Source organism: Neolamprologus brichardi, chromosome 23 (genome assembly GCF_056152115.1).
Source record: "Neolamprologus brichardi isolate AB-2024 chromosome 23, ASM5615211v1, whole genome shotgun sequence".
In the NCBI taxonomy this organism is placed as follows: domain Eukaryota; kingdom Metazoa; phylum Chordata; class Actinopteri; order Cichliformes; family Cichlidae; genus Neolamprologus; species Neolamprologus brichardi.
This window is the reverse complement of record NC_142125.1, coordinates 17,405,559-17,420,179: the sequence shown is the minus strand read 5'-3', so window position 1 is coordinate 17,420,179 and position 14,621 is coordinate 17,405,559. Positions and strand designations below refer to the sequence as shown.

The 14,621-nt window shown below is 41.2% G+C and overlaps 1 pseudogene; it reads left to right on the top strand.

Moving 5' to 3' along the window:
- The first annotated feature begins 344 nt into the window (after window positions 1-344).
- On the top strand, window positions 345-9,376 carry LOC148096037 (uncharacterized; annotated as a pseudogene).
- The last annotated feature ends 5,245 nt before the right edge of the window (window positions 9,377-14,621 follow it).

The window sequence follows — 14,621 nt, the reverse complement described above, 5'->3', positions numbered from 1 at the left end:
AGCACAAACAGAGCCGCTTGAGGTATGCTAAAGCACATTTGGAGAAGCCAGCTTCATTCTGGAATAAGGTGCTGTGGACTGATGAAACTAAAATTGAGTTATTTGGGCCTAACAAGGGGAGTTATGCATGGAGGAAAAAGAACACAGCATTCCAAAAAAACGCCTGCTACCTACAGTAAAATATGGTGGTGGTTCCATCTTCCAGCTGTGGGGCTGTGTGGGCAATGCAGCGACTGGGAATCTTGTCAAAGTTGAGGGACACATGGATTCCACTCAGTATCAGCAGATTCTGGAGACCAATGTCCAGGAATCAGTGACAAAGCTGAAGCTGCGCTGGGGATGAGACAACGGACATCCATGAATACATCACAAAGATGGCCCCAACTGACAGTGTGCTCAGTGAATACCTCAGGCAGCAGAAACCCAAGAAAGAGGAGGAAGGCGAGGAACCATCATGGGAGGACAGGCCACTGCACTGTGTGTACCATCAGCAGATAGCGGAGGTGGCTGACATCCAGAAATCCTACCAGTGACTGGACAAAGCTGGACTGAAATACAGCACAGAGGCACTAATCATGGCAGCACAGGAACAAGCACTGTGCACAAGATCCATAGAGGCTGGGGTCTATCACACCAGGCTAGACCCCAGGTTCAGGCTGTGTAAAGATGCTCCAGAGACAATCCAGCACATAACAGCAGGGTGCAAGATGCTAGCAGGCAGAGCATACATGGAACGCCATAAACAAGTGGCCGGCATAGTGTATAGGAACATCTGTGCCGAGCATAACCTGGAAGTCCCGAGGTCAAAATGGGAGACGCCCCCAAGGGTGATGGAGAATGACCGAGCTAAGATCCTGTGGGACTTCCAGATACAGACGGACAAAATGGTGGTGGCTAACCAACCGGACATAGTGGTGGTAGACAAACAGAAGAAGACGGCCGTAGTGATCGATGTAGCGGTTCCGAATGACAGCAACATCAGAAAAAAGGAACACGAGAAGCTCGAGAAATACCAAGGGCTCAGAGAAGAGCTCGAGAAGATGTGGAGGGTGAAGGTGACGGTGGTCCCAGTGATAATCGGAGCACTAGGTGCGGTGACTCCCAAACTAGACAAGTGGCTCCAGCAGATCCCAGGAACAACATCGGAGATCTCTGTCCAGAAGAGCGCAGTCCTAGGAACGGCTAAGATACTGCGCAGGACCCTCAAGCTCCCAGGCCTCTGGTAGAGAACCCGAGCTTGAAGGATAAACCGCCCGCAGGGGTGAATGGGGGATTTAAAAATTTATATATATATATATATATATATATATATATATGTTGTGGGCATTTTCACTTTCCAGCTTTAGCTTTCCAATTGGTAGCCGTATAAATAGGTGCAGATGCTGATTGGAAATTCCTGTTTTCATCTGAGAAATGCAAGGTTGCTGTGGAGCTTCCTGTATGTATGTAATCCACCTCAATGAGAGACTATCAAGCTCTAATTTTGGACCTTCAGTCTGCACATATTTGACTTAGTTTTGCAAATGTTTGACTCAGTTTCTCATCACTTCTCTGCAGTTGCTAATAATAATGATTTATCTCACACATTTAGGACAAAATTCACTAACACTGTGCAAATCTGTGTTCTATAGGTTCTGTCAATACTACTTAACTTAAGAGGCACAGTGCAAATGTTTTCAGGGCACTTCTTGTGTCTGACCTTGCTGCATATGGATTTGTAGAAGTTTCCCTTTGAGAGTGCAATCTTTTGGGAGGAGAATATTCCACACACATCTCTACTGAAGTACTGAATGTTTCCCTCCTGCACCTGCCTGCAGATCAACCTGCTGTCCTGTCTGGCAGTCTTCTTAGTCTGTCCTCTGTGAGTCATTCATCTTTTCAACATTGTTTTCCCTTGGAAACATCCACCATGTACCATCACTGTTTCTGTGTTGCCTCCTTCCATATGGGAAGGTATTCGTCAGCAGGGGTCAAGCTGTTAATTGTTTTCTCAGTGCTTCAGTTTGGCCCTGAATGGTGGTCTATGTTTGGATACTGTGATTAATGTTCCTCCGGACATTTGTCCGTTTTGCAGAATCAAGACCAAAGTCTGAGTTTCCAAATTAATATTCCTTCCTTTTAAATGTTACCAGTCCCTGTCCTGAATCGTCTTCACTCCAAATAGTGTTTTTATTAGAATGATAATATATCCTGTTGCAAAATTAAGTGGTTTAAGGCCGCACAAACACGCACACACCCACCAACAGAGTAGCTTTTGTACTTGTTAGTCTTGACTCCACTCTTTATGTATTCGAAACACAATTTGGATTTGAGTTGCTTTGGGACTTGACACTTTAGCAGTCCTTTTTGACAGATCTTATCTGACTTTGCCTTTGACGTACAAAATTGTTTTACATGGCTTTGACTCTGAATCAAGTCATGAATCGGAGGGCTTTAGGCTTAAAGAGGACCAGCTTGTCTAGATTTAGTTTTTTTATCTGCCTTGATTTGATACTTAGCACTTGATGTGTAGTTGCTGGTCTTGAATTGCTAGACTTGAAACTTTGGCATGGTAACTTCTGACTCAACTGATTTGGGACTTGAAATTAAATTAAGCGATAAGTGAAAGGCAGAATTGTGGAACTGAGTTATGCAATTCAGTGTTAATAAGGCCTTGATACATAAATCTAAGAACTTTAAGTCTAACTTGAGACTTGAAGTTTTTATGGATTCATTTTATTTAGTCAATAAACTGTTGAACTGGCTCTGTCTTTAATCTCCAATGTTCATGTTGAAAGCTGTAGCAGAAGTTGGACCATCTTTGAATTTTGTTGTCCTCTGGAACTCCCCCAGACTTTCTGATCTGGACTCCAAATGTTTCCCTCTTTGTTTCCTTGCTTATCCTTTGATGTCTTCCTCCCTTGAGTTTTTCTGACAGATGACTTACGATGCAGAGGAATTCCTACCCTCTCATCCCTCTTTTTTTGCAGCCTGGGATTCCCTTGTTTTAGGAAAATAAGATGAGGCTGGGCTGAGCGTGGAGGATGATGGGAGGATGATGGGAGGTTGATGGGTGGATGATGGGAGGATGGGGGAGATGATGATGAAGGACAAGGCCTGTTTAAGTCAGGGAAACCCTGGATACTGCTGCAGCAAGAGACTTGGGGACTTAAGACCTCACCTGCAGGTGAGGAGTTCCACTGCTTAATATCTTATGCAGTTATTGGGAAGTACACAAGATCTTCCATCTTGGGGTTGTGGTTGGTTGATCAAAAATAAACATTATGATTGGCATGCATAAAATAAACTATTTCTATTATTATAAAAAAAATCCTACAAATCATAGTATTTTGGTTATTTCCCAGCAACACTGAGGGCTTAAATCTCAAAGATTTAAACCAAATCTTGAAGATTTTCCCCAAAGCATTTTTATCAGACATATTTTTCCGACAAACATTGATACTAAAAGTTTACCAAATCACAATCTGGGAACTCCCTCTCTAGCTGCTGACGTACAGTGGCCAATATGTGGGGGCTTCTGGTGCAGCCAGTGGATTTCATGATAGAAAACAAATAATCATTTGAAGACTTCTCATGTGAGGTGGTCATTGTTTATGATCCAGATGAATTAATTTTAAAAAGCTGAAAAATAAGTTAGTTGTTGTCAGATGGTAGCTGGCAGTTTTAAGACTGCCCTTCAGCTAATACAGCCCCTGTTTGGCCCTCTTCACTGACTGTGCTGCTCAAATGTGGTTTGTCAATAGAAGTCAGGATATCAACAGAAACCTACAAGTTTACAATACCAGAATGATTACATTGGCTATAAGAAATCATAGCAAAATAGATCATATATATAATGTCAACCATTATATACCACTTACATCTGTTACGGAAATCTGATTTAACTCAGACAAACTGCGAGTATGCAAGTATGCAAATTAATTCACTCCTAAAAGTCCAATAATAAAGGAGTCATCCTCCTTGAAGCTGTATTTTAACTAACTTTAATTTAAAATTAAATTTTCTAATGCTTTGTATTGTTTTTATTATTCTTTATATTTATATTTGTATTATCTGATGAATTTTGGTAGTAGCTTTAAGAGACCTGAAAGAGCAGTTTGAACATTATTGTTATGACACATTTTGCGTCTTCTGAGCCAGAAAAGGCTCAGATGATTATCTGTGCGTATTCTTGTGTGAATGAAGCATAAAATCAACCTTGAGATCCTCTGTCTGCAGGCAGACTGATTTCATATGCTGTCTGCTGGTGAGTCAAAGATCAACTCTCTGTTTTATACTAGTCTTAAGCAAAAGGTGACATCTTTGGTGATGGTGACATCTACAACATTAAAATGAATTTACATTTTGAATGTTATTGTATGTCCTTCAGGCCTTCAAGAGCTGTAAACAAGCAACAGTATCTTATTGTAAGCATGCAAGAAAAAGAATGTAATGTAAAATAATGTACAGCCATTCTCAGTCTTGAAGTGCAGACCTGAAAGACAGCAGTGTAGATGTGAATATTCATTCAGATAATTTTCAGTGCTCAAACAGATGAACTTGGTTTAAATTGATCAGTACCACAAAGCTGACAGACGCTAACAGGCAGAAAATGTAAACCAGAGGAAGACGGCAGGAAAACGGAGACTTATCAGCTCATCAACGCACACATGGAGCCACTCAAAATAAAGAAGAAGAAGAAGAAGCTGTTATGTCACACATGGCTGAAGGTGAAGCCAGAATACCACAGAGAGATGAAAGGATTTATGTCACATTGGCTCAGTTTGAGTTTTTATGCCGCAGAAATAAAGACAGACTTCAACAGGTTGGAAAATAAAACCATTTTCAAATATGTGCTCACATACTGCTTAAATTTATGTTCATGAGAAGTCAGATCAGTGGGAGCAATCAGCTAAAAATGTTTGATAACATCGCAATCCCAAATCCTGTGACCCATTTTACCCACTGAGAAGCCTTTTTGCCACTAGGTCTACTCCAAATTATGAACGTTCTGCTCAACTTTCACCTCAAATATAAACAATTTGACCTTAAGATTATCTGGAATTATCATTGTGCCTTGGAATTGTGCTTACTTCTGTTGCTGTTATCATGGAGGTTTTGAAGGGAAACTAGAGGACAAATGGATTGGGAGGAAGTCCATGTGTTGAAAGAATCTGTGGAGATGTTGGTCCATGAACTGCAGAACCAGTATCCATCAAACTCAGTTACACCATCCAGGAAATACCGGGTCCAGGAATAGTTGTACTTGAATCCAGAGGGACGTCAGAGTCGTTGTCGTGCCTGGACCGATTTCTGCCTGGTGTTTGATTTTTTTTTATCAGAATTCTTTAGAAATTCTTGATGTAATGTTCCTGGCAGCCTTGATAGTCAGTGAGCGTGACCCTAATCATTACAGGCAAATGCTGTGTATTTAAAATGCCTTTGTTCAACACAAAATACACAGAAATTTCTTGAAACACTCAGCCTTTGACTCCTGAACTCTTATAAACAACTTCTCCTGGGAAACAGAAGCAAGAATCGGTCAGCATTACAAATCTCACTCACTGGTACAGTTAAAAACAATATTACAGGATAAATTAGACAACATGCTAATGGAAAAACACTAAAGATTAGAGTAAGTTCAGTGTAGAAACTAACATGAGCAATAAAAAATAATGTAGGGTGTTGTTAAAGTAAACTAAGCTTGGGACTGGGTAAGTGGGTGGGGGACTAAGAATGGGATAACAGTAGGCAGTGGAAAAACTAAGGTAAGTAAGATAAGCATGAAGCACGTTGAAGCTAAAATGCCTGACTGTGTGGTGTCAGGGACCTCAAATGGGCTTCTGGAAGGCTAAACTGGGTGCAAGTAGTAATAAAACATAATAAAACGAGTGAAAATGAATCAAGCACAATGTAAGATTTTGTGGCCATTTCTTTATGGTTTATATGTTTTTTTTTTTAGCTTCTTTTAACTTCTCAGTGTCATCTCAAGAGGAATCTGAAGGAAGTTTGTTCTTGCCACTGAAAATAAATAAAAATAAATTTCCATCTGTAGTTAATTTGAGGTTGTTATCTCAACTGAAACTTTGACTCATTAAATCAAAGTTTGGGGATAAGAACCTGAGGCAAATTGCCTGGTGGTGGTAGGGGGGGTATTGAATGGGTGCCCTTTGGGGGCTGTCTTGTCCTGTGTTTCCAGGGGTCTCCCAGGGGGATTTGCAGTATTGCAGGAGGCTATTGCAGTTTATTTTTAACTACGTTTCCTCAGTAATGTGCAGTGTGTTATTTGTGTGTTTGTTATGTGTCATAGCTGAGTTGTTCCTGTATATGTTTCACCCTCTGCTCTTATGGTGATTTTCCTCTTGAGTTTGAAACAAAAGCCTGAAACTGAACCAACCACTTCGTCCAAAAGACATCACTTAATCAGCGCTGGCCCCTGGATCTCCCACCAGGGTCTGTTCCAAACCGGCCCCGTCCAGGACCCTGATTACTCAAACAGACATGAAGCAGCGCCAAAAAACCAAAAAGAAAGATGATTGTTTAAGCAGTGAGCGAGGCTCGGTGTGGCTTTCAGCGGGCTGAAATTCCCTGCAGGATGATCTTAATCGAAGGTTTTGGATGCGGAGGAGCTCTGTGTGGAGCTTTCAGTCATGCCCAAAACAGCTGTGCTCTGGTCTGTATGCTTGTAATTAGACTCTCAGGGGAGTTACGTGGAGTGTTTGTGTCGCTCTGACAAGATGCCTCCATACAACTCTTGCTTGTAAACTGGTAGATCAGACGACATGAGGGCAGTAAACATATAAGCTTGAGGATGCTGTCCCTGAGCTTATTTTGCAACGTTATATATCAACCTGCAGCCAACAGCAAGCTGCATGGCACACAGAGCTCTTTATAGCTCTGAGAATTAGTTCAAAAAAGCTCTTTTAAAATATAATTGGCTTCCTGGGGGCCTCTGTGCCATGTGAGGCCTCACGTGAGCCCGCTGTACCAACATTTTAATGCACAGTTAAATTGTTGCAGCAGCCTGGCTCTGCTCGGTATGGTTCTCATTCAGCAGAGGAAAATCCCTGCGAGCACAGCAGTTATGCAACGGTCTGGCGTCCAATAAGCAGCCTGAAGATGACACACTGACAGCTGATGGGCAGAGGGTTTACACATCACTCATGGCTGCTTCAGAGGAAAGAGTCACCTGGGTTCAAAAATCTGACCAGATATGAGTGTCCAGCTGCAAACCTTAAAGGAGTAAGTGTAGTGCAGTAAAAGTATAAAAAGAACAAAAATCACTTCGAAGAGGCAATATGAATTAAATCTTACATCATATGATATCTGATACAAGGTTGATATATAACAGTCTTGATTTCTGTGTCAGCTGGTAAGTGGAAAAAATGACCTAGTAATACCAAACATGTTGGGGGATCTCCACCTGTTTGCGGTTTCCTCTCAGCATGTTTGGAGCGTGATAATCTTTTAAAATGGAGTCAGCAGGACATCGTATCCTTCCTGCTGTGACAAACTCGTGTTATTATTGTGTTTCTGGAGTCAGGCATTTGTGATCTTGTAAGTTGCCTGGTATGTGACAGTAGCTGTAACAGCTGGTTCATGTCTGGAATCTTACTGACCTTTTATTTCAAAGTGTTTGAGGTCTGGTTCCTGTTTTGATGGAATTGTTCTTCTAGTGATGTTACTGGTGTTTTTGTTCTTGTGTTTGAGTTCTGGCTCATGCACTAGTTCTACTTATATCACTGAGATTATCAAAGATTTTACAAGGTGGTCTACCTGAACTCTTGCGGGACAATCTAAAAGTGGTCTTAATTTGTTTTTGAGACACTCTAAAGTTAGTTATGGAGTTCCCCTGGGTTCAGCTTAGAGCTGCTAGATTTTTAGGTTTTCCTGTATTATTCAGGAGAAAGGGGAGGTCTTTTCTGTTTATTTTTGTGGTAACACAGGAGCACTTGATGCTGTTTTTTAAAATTTAGTTTTCTTGTGCTCTTGAGTTTCTGATTATGTTGTTTATCCGGCGATTCAGGATTATTTGAGGTTGTTTAGTTTCTGTCTGGTCTCCATGTTTATTTACCTCTCTGTGTCTTCTCTCTTGCTCCATCTTCTCCCGTGTCTCTCTGTCGCTCTCTCTCATCACAGACATGTCTGGGTGCGCTGCCTCCTGTTCCCATGTTCTTCCCTTTGTGTCATGCTTGCAAGTCCTCATCCAATTTTCAGTCCTTGTCTCATGTGCGTTGTGTTCAGTTTTGCTTCCCCCACTTCAATATGACCAGTTTGTTCCTGCTGTGTTACATTGTGTTTCCACTTCACTAATCACCCCTCAGTGTATTTATCGTCTCTGTTTTCCTTGGTTCCTTTTCATGTCCTTGTGTCTGTCAAGGGGAGCTGTATGTGCTCCCCTTGAATATAATAATGGGCATTGATACTTCCTAAACAGATTTTATGTCTGAAAGGAGATGTTATTGTATTCTAAATACTTTGTCATGGTCCGGGTGAGTGCTGGGCCTTCCCACAGGGCCGGCGTTTCCACCCCTGGGCGGAGCTGCCACATCATGCTGACAGACTGCACCTGAGTGTAATTGGAGTTGCCGGCTTCTTAAGACCAGCGCTCACACTCACACCTCGCCAGATCGTCTGCAAACTTTTGTCAGTCAGGGCTTCCACAGTTTCGTCTGTTCATAGTTGTTTCATGTGTTTCCTGACGTTTGTGCTTTCTCCACTCTCAGAAGACCTCTGGACAGGGCTGGACTGGGACAAAAAATCAGCCCGGGCATTTTGAGTAGAGACCGGCCCACCAGGTATTATAGGAAAAGCAATAAAGCCTTTGAATGAAAACAAACACAGTTGTGACAGTGATGTACACTGTCTTGTTGGTATATATGTATGATATCTCTACATTTTACATCAGATAAAAACTTTGGTTGTAAGATTCAGATAGTTATTTATTAAAAACTAGACATTTTAAATCAAAATAAGAAAGAAAAGTATTTCTTTGTGCCCCCCTCTCCCTGTTAATGCCCTACCTGGCCCCCTGGCAAAACATTGCTAGACCCTGCACCGCCGTTTTCCCCACTGGCTTCAGGCCATGACATACTTGCTGTTATCAGTCCCTTACATGTCAACTATCATTGTCCTTTTCTACCATCTGCAGCTTCTCGACTTTCTTGAGTCATCTGTTTCATCCATTGTATTAGATAACAAACAGAAAGGTGATGGTGATGAAAGGTTGACAGATGAGATCAGGCAGAAGTCTTTGTGGACTATGATGTTCACAGACAACGTTGCGATCTGTGAAAGTAGGGAAGAGGGCCTGGAGAGGTGGAGGTATGCTCTGGAGATAAGAACAGTATCTGAAATTCACATCCAAGAAATGGGAAAATATCCAGCAAAGACCTGAAAGGGGACTTGAGCGGTGCACCTGGACCTTCAGTTGCTATTCCAGAAAACTATTTAAAGAAACATGGACATCTCAAATACTGACTTCAATCTCATTGTCATACCGAGTTTGCAAGTGTTTAAATAAATTGCTGCATTTTTAAATAAATTGCTGCATTTTCCTGGAAAAATATATTGAAATGAAGGTGGGCTCAAGACTTTTGCACAGAACTTTACATGTTTTACAACAAGGTAGTAAGCCCTGTTATGATCTGTGGTTAGGAGAGAGTGGCACTGACAAGAGACAGGAGGTTGAGCTGAAGATGCTCAGATTTTCACTGGGAATGACCAGAATGGATTAGAAATGAGTACATCTGTGGGACAGCTCACGCTGAGAGATAAAAAAAAAAAAGTCAGAGAGACAAGGCTGAGATGGTTTGGACATGTGGAGGACGGAGGGTAGTTAAACTGGACAAAGGATGTTTAACATTGGAAGGGAAATTAAGTCCAGAATAGGGGGCTTAAACTGAAGTGATGGTAGGCACATATTGGTGTTATGCTAGCACTGAAAGTACCTAAAAGGGCTGATCCAGTGCAGAAACATGACCCACTTAAGCATAAAACTGGAGTACACTCTGTGACTGATTTGACCTGCAGGATGAATGAAGAAAAAGATCTGTTGGTTTCTTGAACTAGATATAGAAAATTTCTTAAACATTATTTCTATAAATGTCCTTTTTTGTTGGATTTTGGAGATTTATTCTGATTTTTTTTTTTTTTTTTACCAGTACGTTGCTGAAGCCAATCAGTGTCTGTGTGTCGAGTAATGTGTAACTTGGAGGGTTTTCCTCTGGATGAGTGACACTTTATTTTGAGGTAAACTGCTCCTTTAGTTGAAATGAAGATTAATGGCAGCCTCCAGCTTGTGGCTCTGTAAACCTGATGTACTGCCTAGTTTCTACTTTATTAAAACTTGTGTTCAGCCTGAGATGGATGTTTTTTTTTCTCCGCCAGCTACATCGCTCTGATGGATGTTCTTTCTCCAACCGAGTGACTGGCTCCGAGTCACCACTGAGTTTAATAAAGCAGAAAGTCGAAGGAAAATGATTGTCTCTGCAGCTTGCCCCATCATCACCATCAGCTTTGAAACATTTCACAAACTTCTTTTCATTTTTATTTAACATATTAAACCCACTCATGCTTCAGCCAAACACATATAACACATTTCTTCCACCGTGGCTCAGCGCACGTGCAACGCTGTTTGCTTCAGGCTCTTCCTTAAAGGATAATTCCACAAAGTTTTGGCCTTCAAATTTTTTAATTATTTAATTTCTCTTAAATTCTATTTGCAACTAGAAAAAAAGCTCTAGCAATAGAATAAGTGTTGAATGCATAGAACTTTTTACTCAATTTGAACTATCAAAGCAGTTTCCACATACATCCAAGCACATGCACACACATATTTATATGGTTCCTTTATCAGTGTTCAAGCACTTTTATTCACATCGACACTTTGATGGATGCATCTGGGGAAACTCTGAGTTTAGCGTCTTGTCCAAGTATGCTTCAACACATGCATTGTTGAACCTTCTGACTGATAGAAGACCCACTCAATCACCTGAGCCACAGCAAACCCCCCAACAAAATTTGGTCCAAGGAAAATATGGAAAATACTAACATACTCATCATCCCTATGATTACACTTCAAATACGCTCTGAAGGTAAAATAAAAGCACCACACCCCGAGCTCACACCCTGAAATTAGAAAATATTCTCTTCTCATAAAAACAGGTCAATGTCAGCTTGTCAAATTAAGTTGTAGAATGAGTTCATGTGTAAAAGTAAACTAATATACATTCACTTGACTGGAGCAATGTGTAACCACTTTCTGCACTGCTGTGACATGTGTGTAACCTGCTCCTCCAGCACTGCTAATACTCCTAAATCTCATCAAGCTGATCTGTTGTGTGCAGTGTTGGGACTAACGCGTTATTAAGTAACGCGTTACAGTAACTACGTTATTATTGTGGTAACGGGCACGGTAACTAGTTATTATGCCAAAATCATGAACGCGTTAGTCGTTACTGGGATTTAGATAGAGTCGTTACTCGTTACTTCGTGTGGTGGCTATCGCGGAGCTTCCACAGATTCAGTAACATTAGCAAGTGGTGGAAGCCAGGAGGTGGAGGAGAAGGAAAAGAGACCCGAGGCGGCCGCCGGTCCAAGTGTGAACTGAACTTCAGGTAAGAAGTTATGACCTGCAGTCTATCTGGGTCAGATATAAACCAAGTTTAGGTGGAGTTTATTTTCGTTATTCTGACTTTTTCCCTACTGCGTACTAGCTAGCATGACGGAGTTTCTATACAGCTGGGTGGGTGCTATGATGTTACTGATGTTGAACTTTATTTTGTTCATAAGTTATTAGAGTTGCCAACCGTCCCGTCTGGTATTCAGAGAAAATATTACGCGTTTCTTATTGAGGTGAAAAGGAACAGTTTGTCCCATAATTCGGCTACATTGAAAAAGGCACAAAGCTGGAGTTATTCTGTGTTTGCTGCACAGCTGCCTCTTCTTCTTTCATTCTCCCACCTCCCTCTCCTGTTTCTACTTCCATCATGAAAACTGATCAATGATCAGCTGATCGGCATTCTTGTTTGTTTATCGCCCACTTTGCGCCAGAAAGAGGAAACCAGCAGATGTCGCGCTAAACAACAGCAGCACCTTTAAGCTTGATCAGCTGTTGTTAGAATTTATTTAATATTAATTTCTAATATCAGCTGATGTTTGCTGGAGCCACAGCTGCAAAAAAGCTCATGGGCATTATATCGGTTTGGTTATCTGGTGAAAGGGAAACATGAAGATGAAACCAGGAGATGTCCTCACTGAATCATCAGAGCTGAAAAGGTGATGGAGAAACAGGTTTACCTTTTAGGTGACATGAATGAGTTGAAGGGAAGTTATGAACTGTTTCTGAGAGGCAAATAACCCCAGGATCCTTTTTTAGGTAGCTGACAGCTGGTAACTGTGCAGGTGCGGATCTAGCAAAGTTTTGCCAGGGGGCCAGGTAGGGCATTAACAGGGAGAGGTGGGCACAAAGAAATACTTTTCTTTCTTATTCTCATTTAAAATGTCTAGCTTTTAAAAAATATTTATCTAAATCTTACAACAAACGATTGATAGATTGATGCATATATACCATCAAAACAGTGAACATCACTGTCACAACAGCGTTTGTTTTCATTCAAAGGCTTTATGATTTTTCCTATAATGTCAGGCCGGTCTCTAGTCAAAATGCCCGGGCCAATTTTTTGTCCCAGTCCAGCCCTGTATGCAGCTCATCTGCAGTCTGGTGTTACCTACATCTTCCTATTCAGAAGGCAGAATTTCCGAGTTCTGAGTACAATCAAAGCACCACGACTGCAGTTTTTGTGTTGGATGTAAAAGGCGCACATGATGCTGTGACGTAGGCTAGAATCATGGCAGCAGTCAATGACGGTCCAGGCGTGGGATTTCTTTCGTGGAAATATGCACATTATTATTATTTTTTCTATTGGTAGGTGGCACAGTGCACTTGTGGCAAGTAAGCAAGCTAGAAGACTGCCAAAGTTATGGAAGCAACACATTAACAAGAGAATGAGTAAAACCAAAGTTACTTTCACTAGTAACTAGTTACTTTGAAAGTAACGAGTAACTTGAAGTAACTGAGTTACTTTTAATAGAAGTAACTAGTAATGTAACTAAGTTTCTATTTTAAAGTAACTTACCCAACACTGGTTGTGTGTGCATGATGTTTTGCACAGCACCAAAGTGCTGCACATTTTAGTTGCATTCAGCTAATTAATGAAACCCAACCATCTGTTTTCTTTCACTTATCCAGTTCTGAGTCATGGTAACAGCTATCCCAGCTGTTATGAGCTAATCAGTGGAGTTCATAGAGACATACAATATTTCACACCCACAGCTAATTTAGAATCACAGATTAAAATAATCCAGCCCACCAATTTCCCTGAATGTGACGAGGAGAGGATGGTAAGTGACAGTAAGTGACAGGAGAAGGTAAGAGAATTATGCTCTAGGTGACGTCAGACGCCGGAGATTTGGCGGAAAAAAGCAAATGGTAGCATAGAAACTTAAAGTATTCCAAATACACTAATCAACTGTCATTTAACTAATCACATCTGTCCAACTATCTCCAACACCCTGGAGGACAACGAGGAGAGTTCAGACGCTCTCCAAGATTTCATCGACCGGTGCTTCCACGACCTAGTAATGAAGAAATGACCATGAGAAGCTTCATTAAAGCTGCCGGAAGACACGGTGAAAAACATAGGGTTTGAAAGAGTGCATCACATCAGGGCTCTGAAGACAGGAAGCGGGAGACCACGTCCTATTGTGGCCAAATTCGGTCACTTCAAGCTGAAAGAAACAGATTTCAGCATGAACAACCACTTCTCCAGAGAGATCCTGGAACGGTGCAAGGTCCTGTTCCCAGTCCGACGTAGTTTTACCCAGAAAGGCTCCTGGGCTGTCATCGCCGTGGACTTGTAACTTTGTAATATCAGTTTGCTAATTCAGTATAACATCTCCGTCAGTGTCTTAATTTGAATGTTTCCGTTTGTATTCCTCTTTTTCCTCTCTCTCTCTTATCGCTACCCTGCTCTTTGGTTTCTTTGCTTCTCTTTTCTATCACTGCGTCGATCACCTGTTTCCCTACCCATCCACAAACAACACCCTCTATTTCTACATGCTCACTCTGCACGATCACGCACACACATGCATTTAAAGGCAACACATTTACAACAGCCTCACAGTGCACACAGATATAGGACATACACACTCAGACGTGCTCACATTTGCTCATATTAGTTATTATGCACACACATAGTCAGACCTATGGAGCTTCTCGCCGCACATTTTTCTTCTCTTTATTTATAAACAAATGATGTATTTCCATTTTCCTCACCCATTTAAGTGAGACACACAGCGTACATCATTCGCCATACACACACAACTATGGGCACACTAAGGTTTGTCACATGGAATGTGCACAGAGCTGGCTCCAGAGAAAAAAGGTTAAAGATATTTAACCAACTTAAAAACCTACAGGCAGACATTGTTTCATTACAAGACTCACAGGCCTGTCACAGGTTTGAATAAAATTAAAACACTTGAGTTTCCTAATGTGTTTTCAGCCTGTTATAATTCTAGACAAAGAGGAGTAGCAATTTAAATACATAAAAATATTAATTTCACAATATTCGACACAG